Source organism: Notamacropus eugenii, chromosome 2 (assembly GCF_028372415.1).
Source record: "Notamacropus eugenii isolate mMacEug1 chromosome 2, mMacEug1.pri_v2, whole genome shotgun sequence".
In the NCBI taxonomy this organism is placed as follows: Eukaryota; Metazoa; Chordata; class Mammalia; order Diprotodontia; family Macropodidae; genus Notamacropus; species Notamacropus eugenii.
Window position 1 is genome coordinate 61,909,955 of NC_092873.1, and position 8,242 is coordinate 61,918,196.

At 43.5% G+C, this 8,242-nt stretch overlaps 1 pseudogene; it reads left to right on the forward strand.

Moving 5' to 3' along the window:
- Positions 1-749: 749 nt before the first annotated feature.
- On the forward strand, positions 750-1,535 carry LOC140522634 (beta-parvin-like; annotated as a pseudogene).
- Positions 1,536-8,242: the final 6,707 nt, after the last annotated feature.

The window sequence follows — 8,242 nt, forward strand, 5'->3', positions numbered from 1 at the left end:
GACTTCATTATTTCAGGAAGCTACTGGACAGGAATTTCTTCTCCCAGTGAAGATCAATAACTTCTTTGCAACTTACAATCTTAGAGAGCTGCCTGGATCACTGAGTGGTTAAGTGACTTGTTCAGGGTCACGCAGTTAGTATGTTTTAGAGGCTGGACCTGAATTTAGTATCTCCTGATTGGGGCCAACTTTCTGTGCCCTAATGATGCTGTTGCCTTCTAGCCTCCAGAGTCCTTAGACCAAAAACCACAAACGAATTGTATAATTGGGAGGAGGGAGAGATGGAGAGGAGGAAGGGGAGGGAGAGAAGGAGAGCAACAGATGCATAGAGAGAGACAGAGAGAGAAAGACAGGAAGAGAGAAGGGAGGAGAGAGAAAACAGAGACAGAGACAGAGAGAGATGGAAGTGGGAAGAGAGAGAGAGAGAGAGAGAGAGAGAGAGAGAGAGAGAGAGAGAGAGAGAGAGAGAGAGAGAGAGAGAGAGAGTTATTGTTGATAGAGAGTTGACCTTGGGTTTAAGTCCTGCCTTTGCCACATACTGGTTGTGTGACCCTGGGCAAATTTCTTCATCTCTTATATTGTTGGTGATTCTCTAATACTACAAGGCATAGACATCACTCATTGTCTGGGACTCTCTTACATGTGCCTGGGTGTGCTCCAGTTCACTGGTGCTCTTGCCAGCCATGGTAGGCACTGCCCAGTGCCACACTTCACTCATCATGCTGCCTTTGTAGCTGCCTGGAGCCAACATGGACAAGTTGTTTCTGGGAAAACTCAGTGGTATGTTGGTCTTGAAGAACCAAGGCTAGGATGTGAATGATCCTTATGAAGAGGGAAAAATTCCAGTAGGTATCTATCTTGCCCTCCGTGAAGAGAATGAAGAACATATGATGACAGATCCTACCTCCAGGGAAGACTCCAAGTTCCAAGAGTTGAACAAGGTTCTGATTGACTAGATTAATAATGTTTTAGTGAAATAGAGAATAAAATTAGGTTGTCAAGTGTCATATGGACTCAATTCATGGAAAGAACCTTGTGACCATCCTTCATCTCCTCTTTGCCTTTGCCAGTGTATTTCTGAGTCCCCATCCAGCTCCCCAGCATGTCTTAAAATGTGTGCACTATGGTCATCAGAGAGGAAGGCCTGTATTGTAGAGCACTTGACCACAACCACAGAAGATGATGATAAATTTCAAATGGGATTAGTGGATACCTTTGACATATGCTTTGACCATGCCTCCAATAAATTCAGCCTTCTGAAGAAGTCTCTGATCATGTTCATGCATAGTCATGCCAATAGGATGAATCTGTTAAAAACCCAGTTTGCAGATGGAGTATACCTGGTGTGGCTCATGGGTCTTCTGGAGCACTCCTTCCTTAGTCTCCATATCTTCTATTTAATTCTGGAAAGGTTTACTTCTTGGTATGAGCTTTCGAACTCATGCAAAATAGAGGATTCAAGAAACCAAAGACTCCCCATGATGATATTGAAGATCAAGTCTACCCTTCAGGTTTACTACAGGCTGTTAATCTAGTACAAGAATATCAAGAAATCCTGGAAGCTTCTGAAGTAGTAATCCTGAAAATTCAGAAACAAAATCCAACCTTTGTAACCTAGTCTACCTTCCATATTGCTATGGGATTTGTTCCTTCCTCTTTTGTTTTTTAATCCCTCCATAATTTGGTGAAAAACCCACTGAAAGGATGAATCTGAGGCTAGGGAGCTGTCCCAGGGGCTCTGGACACCTTTCAGTTCCAGGATGCTGAGTCACCCTCATGCTTTCTTCTTCAGATAGAAAAATACAAACCTGTTCCCACTGGCTGGGGTTCTAATGAATTCACTTTGATAAGGTGATATGTGACTCAGAGGCATGCCCAAATGCCCTCTGCTATTGTGGGATCCAGCTTTCCCAGGCTTGGAATTTGCTTAAAAATCAACACAGTGGTTGGTTTTCCCCTCAATAAAATGGTCTTGGCATTTTCTTTTCTTTATTCCCTCTTTCCTTTTAAAGAAAACCTGAAACTATTTATAGGAAACTCTTAACATTCTCTTTCTTCATATTTACTTTGGCCACTCAGTATTGTTTCTGTGTTATGTTTAAACAAAATGAAATTGAAGAGTGCTACATTTCTGGAAAAAAATATGCTCTAGCCATCACCAAAAAAACTGCCTCAAAACAAAGAAAGTATAGATGATATTAATAATAGCTAGCCTTCATATAATTCTTAAGGTTTGCAATGCGCTTTACCAATGTTATCTTATCTGGTCAGATTTCAGATATCAACTGACATTGGTGGAGGAATTTTCCTCACTTTGAAGTTCCCTATCTCAATGAAATCCTAGGTCCTGTTCATGCTCCTACTGTTCTAAGAGGCAGCCACTGCAGGGCTAGGGTGTTATTCTAATTGGAGCCAGAAAGAGCGGAGTTTACACTCAGCATTTAACACTTACCAGTTGGGTGGCCCAAGGGCAGTTGTTAACAAGTCAGTTAACCTTTCTCTGGCAAGTCTCTGAGATTTGTTATAGATCTGATCAATGGTGGGATTTCCCATAGTAGGATTTTTGACATGGACAAAATTGCAGACTTTGCTCTATGGATTTGATCCAATTCAAATCAACAAGTATTTATTAAGTTAGGAGATGAGGACACTAAGACAAATGAGGAAGTCTCTACCCTCATGCAGCTTCCATTCCTCTAGGAGGATACAACATAGAAGCATGATTTTAGGGTATGTAAATAGAGAGTTTGGTGATTTTGGGAGGCTAGATTGAGCATTCATAACTCAGAGGACTGTCACAGAAGATGGTCCACCAGTTGGTCCCTATACAGACATCCCATCTCCCATCTCTTCTTGGAATGCCCTTTCTCCTCCTCTTCAGCTCCACTCAAAGCTTAACTCAAGAGCCACCCTCTACACAAGGTCCACGATGATTCTCCTTCCCCTACCAGTTGTCATTGACCTCCAGTCACCTTGAAATGACTTTGTTTAGATTGTTTTGTGTATTTATCTGCAAATATGTTGTTTCCCCTAAGAAAATGCAAGCTCATTGAAGACAAGGACTATTTTATTTCTGTCTTTGGATCTTCAGCAAGCAGTGCTGTGCTCGATTAATAAATACTCATTAAATAAATGAATTGGAGGAAGTTGGGGATTCCCATTCTACAGATGGAAAAACCAAACAAACCTCTAACAAAACTAATCTTGAAGCCACCATGCAAAGGTCAAGGACCACTCTGCTGACAGGGGTTATTGGATTCCCAAGCCATGAGTTCTAGACCATGAACAGCTTCATAAATTATGGAAATGTCTTAACTAATGGCCTGTCTGATTCCAATCAGAATTAGGAAAACTCCTCATTGTCTCAAATAGCTCTTGTACCTTGGTCTCTCCCTGTGGGACCAGACAGGCAGAGCCCCTGAAAAAGAGCCTCTTAAAATCTCTTCATAATTAGGAAGAAGATGTTGATGATTAAATGAGATCCTGGAACCACAAAGTGCTCTTATTCATCAGGGAAGGCCTCCTCTCTGCCAGTGGGCAACCTTTCACACTTGGCTGCTGCTCTGCCTTTCCCCAATCTCTTTGTGGAAAAGAAAAAAAAAATCTCAGGACAATAGGCCTTCAGGAAGCTTAGATGCACTGGAGGAACAGAGGGGGTTTTTGTTTCTGGAGGTAGGGGAAAAAAAGAGCATGAATTAACTCCATTTTTATATCATCCTGGGGGAAAACACGCTTGATTTTGAAAGGAGGTCTGAGCCAGCTCACGGCTGGTTTTGAAGAAAGACAGTTGTGATAGAGATATCACTGCGAGGCTGGTGATGTTCTATTAGTGAATGTTCAGAATATCATTAATTTCTTTCAAGCCTTATTATGTTTATCATTTATCAGCATGTCAGCCCATTAATCACCTCCTCAGTGTCCTTAGGATGGCTGACTAGCTGCATGCATGTATGGGAAGTCTGACCATTGCACTGTCCTCTCTGCCTGCCAAAAAGAGACCCCTACGCTGGGGTGATTGGCAAATCCCTTGAAACAAAGACAAGCTTTTCCACAGTCTGCTAATAGGTCTGGATTTGTTTTTAACTTGTGGGGGAAAATAAATTCCTTTCAGAAAAGGAAAATCAAAGGCTAGAAAGGTTTGTGTAAATACATTGTACCCAAGTTGCTGTCCAGCTGGCCATAGACTGGCCTGAATCTGTGTGCCAGGCCTGCCCTCAGCTGTGATGAATGAGCCCTGCCAGGAGCCTTCCTGGAAACTGGGCACACTGTGGGGCAAGTGGGGAGTTGGGATGGCCTCCAGTCGGCTTGGATCAAAGCCACAGGAGACCCAGGTGGGAAGGAATTAGGGAGCTTAAATTCTGTCAGTACTGGAGTCACAGCTGGCCTGCTGCTTTGACTCAATTGAAAGGTACAGTTTAATAAAGCAACCTGGTCAGCGTAGACATAATGTCTAATAAGGGGGCAGAGGATCACAGGCTTGGAACTAGAAGAGACCTTTTTTGTTGTTGTTCAGTTGTGTTTGACTCTTTGTGGCCTTATTTGGGGTTTTCTTGATGGACAAACTAGAGTGGTTTGCCATTTCCTTCTCCAAATCATTTCAAGGATGAGGAAACTGAGGCAAACAGGGTGAAATAACTTGCCCAAGGTCACACAGCTAGTAAGTGTCTGAGGCTGGATTTGAACTCAGAAACATGAGTGTTCCTGACTCCAGGCCTGGTGCTCTGTGAACTATGGGGCCAGCTAGCTGCCCCTGAGGGAAACCTCAGGTCATCTAATTCAACCGCTCCATTACAGAGGAGGAAACTGAGGGTGGATCATAGATTTAGATGGAGACGAGAGGCCACTGAGTCCGAGGCTTTCAGAATGTTTTTGGCTGCTATTAAGTGAGGAAGGATTTGAGCTCCAGTCTTCTTGACCCCAAGCCCCACCAGACTACACCCAAACTGCCAAGGAACAATCTGGTATCTGGACTTTATTCAGAGAGCAAAAGGAGGGAGGTTTGGCCAGTTCAGAGTAGAAGAGGAAAGAGGGTGTGGCCGATCCTGAGCATTTATTAAACACCTTCTCTGTCCAGATTCCTGTTGAACTATAGGGGTACAAAGACCAAAACAGTGTGGGCACTGCTCTGAGGGAGCTTAATGTTCTTTTGGAAGAAAACACTTGCTTGGAAAAGGAAGTTAAACCAGGTGATGGGGAGGGGGCACAGGCAGGTAAGAGGGAGTGACTTTCACTGCTCTGAACAGCTTTTCTCCCCTTTCTCTGGGCACCCATTCCCTGCTGCCTTTCCTCTATTATTAAGCCGCTATGACTGAGCTGCTCCTGGCTTTCTCCACTACAAATGAACCATCTCCAGACTCTGGGCATTTTCCCGGGCTGTGCCCCGTGCCTGGAGTGCTCTCCCTCCTCATCTACCTCTCCTGGTCTCCTGGGCTTCCCCCAAGCTCCAGCTAAATTCCGACTTTGTACAAGAAGAGTCTTTCCCAGCCCTCCCTAATCAAGGAATTCCTCTCTGTGGATTAGCCCAGTTCAGACCTAGCTGCTCTTGTTTGTGTACAGTTGTTGCACATTGTTGCCTCATTAGGCTGTGAGCTGCTGGAGAACAGGGACTACTTTGCTTTTTCTTTACACCTTCAGATCTTGACATAGTGACTGGAGCGTAGTAGGTACTTTACAAATGCCTATTGACTATTGCATCCTTTTATCGCTTCATTCAGGAGGTGCCCTTGGGCTGGGCATGATGGAAACCAGGGATCCTAAGGGGCCAAAGTGAGAAGGATGAGGATTCCTGGGATGGAGCACTGCCTATGCAAAAGTCTGAAGACTAGCAATGTTGTGTGGAGTGTGAGGACTAGCCCCTGACCCTATTTGGAGAGGCCAAACAGGGGCAGTGGAGAGTAGACTGGATGTGGACTCCAGCCAATCTGAGTTTAGATCCAGATCTGTCCTCTGACATTTCCTTTCTGTGTGACGCTGGGTAAGTCACCTCACTTCTTTGGGCTTTGTTTTCCTCATCTGTTAGAAGAGATGATAATACCTGTGATTTATATGTCCCAGGGATATTATGAAGATCAAATTACAAAGGGGATATATAGTACTTTGTAAATCTTATTTCCTGTACCTCTCTGCCCCACATGGAATAAGTATGTATTAAGCATCTACTGTGTGCCCCAAAGAGTGGTAAGTGCTTTACTCACATTCGCTCATTTGAGATGCTGTTATGATGGCCCTTGTCCCTTTGCCTGTGGGGGCTCCTGCCTGTAACGCCCATTAGAAGCAGAAGAATCCAGCCTCTTTATATAAGCAATATCTTACGTGTAAAGGAATACTGCACCCAGAGGGAAGAGATCCTTGAAACTTAATTGTGGCTCTGACTGGCCATGTGACCTTTACTTTACTTCTCTGAGACTCAATTTCCTCATCTGCAAAATGACCTCATGCAGTGGTTGTGATGAAAGAAGTAAACCTTTGACTTTCTGAATGTGAATTACTGTCATTATCCTCCCTTTTCTTCTCGCAGTTAAAGCATTGATGGAACAACCCTCATATCCTTTGATTAGCACACACAAATGGACAGAGTATTTGTAAAAAGCCCAACTATGTTTGACCTAGGAATTGAATGGTATTGAAAATCCCCTTGGTTCTGGGAGGTCTTTGGTCAGTCATCCAAATCTAACTTAGCTCCACTCCCTCCCTTCTCTGTGTGGCGCCATGAATAAAACATCTTCTCCTTCTAATGTTATGCTATTCAGGATGCCTAGTCCAAGTTGGCTGCTTTTAACTCTTTCTCATTTCCCTGAATACTAATCTGTACATTGATTTTCACTTACTTCTTACTCACCTTCCACTACCCAATTCTCTCCTGTTGGGGTTTTGTTATTATGAATGACTATATTTCATATCACTAGAAAGTGACGTGTTATGGTTGTTGAGAGTAAAATCAACATTTCAGAATGTTGGGAAGGAGGCAATGGGTTTAGATTGGAAACTCCTCAATTTTATTTGTCACTGTAGTCACCTCATCTTTACTCGAGTCTACTTGCCATGACTCCTAATGGCATGGAGGTGGTCCTGTGTTTTTAAAGTCTGCATCCTGGGACCTGTCTAGCTTCAAAGGCTTGGACTCTAGGCCCATTGATGACCTGTTTATCTGTCATCTGACCAGTTTAGCTAAACCACTAGAGGCTCATTAACCAGGTTAGTATGATGAGGTTGTTTACTGTAACCATTCTCAAGGCTCAGAGACACTTTGTAGAGTGATTCTTTTCTGTGTAGGGAGTGAAGACCTGCCTGGATGTAATGACAATTCCTTGAGGTTTTGAATTATCCCAACACATGGACCTTAGACATGATGGATGCTCAGGAAATAGGAATTCAGTGTATTGAATGGATATTTCTTCATAGAGCTTGAAAGAGCATTGAGTCAGAGGACTGACCTGGGTTCAAATTCTACTTCTGACATTTACCACTTGTGTGACATTGGGTCTAGGTGTTCTCATCTATAAATTGAGGAGGTTGAACTGAAAGGTATTTAAGGTCCTGTCTGAACCTCTGACCCTATGGGCTTTGGGGAATCTATCTGAGAACTGCATCATTTGAGAAGGAACGGAGGGGTTGTGGTCTGTACTGACGAAAGCTCTTCCCTTTGGATGAAAACAGAAATCTTAAGAAGGGCCAAAACATGGAATTAACATTTTGTTGTCTCATAGACATCTTTCTAGTTTTTCTAGCCTGGAACCCTTCCCGCAAAGAGATGGCAAAGAGCATTAGAGAGATTGGAAGGAGAGTTAAGAGTTATCAGGGTCCTGAAAACCCGGACAGAAAAAAGTGTGTAGGAGGAGAGGCTGGTCGGTAGCCTGTAGAGATGCTGAATTAGGTAAAGCTCAGGTCACACTTGAAATAATTTGCCCACTGGCAAGCAGCCTCCACCAGGGATTTCCTTTGGTCAGGGAGCTAGGCATGTGGGCCATACCTGCCTTTGTGTTTCAATTAAAGGAGATTTTTCACTGGAACCCAGGAACTGAACTCACACACATGATACTTCCTCTTCTACCTTGACCTGCACACTGACTGTCTCCATGCTTGGAAGGCCCTTCCCCACTCCTCCTTTCTTGAAACTCCTGGTTTCCTTGGAGACTCAAATAAAATTATACCTTTTCCATAAAACCTTTTCTGATCTTCCCAGCTCCATATACATCCCTTCCCCCAAATACCTTCTATTTCATCTTACATGTACTATCTATGT